Genomic DNA, 549 nt, shown 5'->3' with positions numbered 1-549 from the left:
TGCAAAATCCCCAGAGCTCGGGGGAAATGCTCTGGGGTCTAACTCAGGCCCTGCAAAGCCTCAGCAAGGCAGGACAGGCATCCAGCCAGAGCCAGGCAGGGCCCTGCCGTCACAGTGCTACCGCCACATCCGACTGTAGCAACGCAGAGCTACGGGGTCATCATCCGCAGAGGTAACAGCGCGAGGCGAGGGCGTCCCTCCCTGCTGCTGGCCAAGGACCCCATGGAGGGCTTGGAGCTGTGAGGAGGTCTGCGAGCAGACGGGTCGTGTCCCGAGCCAGGGCTTCTTCCCAAAGGCAGTGAGAAGTGATCAGCATCTGTGCGGAGACAGGCGGCTCCAGCATCGAGCCCTGGAGATGGGCCAGGACCAGGTCCTGGAGGCCTCACCTCCGCTGCTCTCGGGATGCGATGACGGCTCAGGCCTTACAATCTGGGGTGCTGACAGGGGTGCAGAGCTGGAGGCGAGGGAGACTGGGGGAGCCTTTCTCTTCAGCTGCAGGAAACCACCCTGGGGCCTGCAAAAGCACGAGATGTCCCCTCACTGCTCAGG

Source organism: Pterocles gutturalis, unplaced genomic scaffold (assembly GCF_000699245.1).
Source record: "Pterocles gutturalis isolate BGI_N339 unplaced genomic scaffold, ASM69924v1 scaffold15882, whole genome shotgun sequence".
In the NCBI taxonomy this organism is placed as follows: domain Eukaryota; kingdom Metazoa; phylum Chordata; class Aves; order Pterocliformes; family Pteroclidae; genus Pterocles; species Pterocles gutturalis.
The sequence above is the reverse complement of the archived record's forward strand: the minus strand, read 5'-3'. Positions refer to the sequence as shown.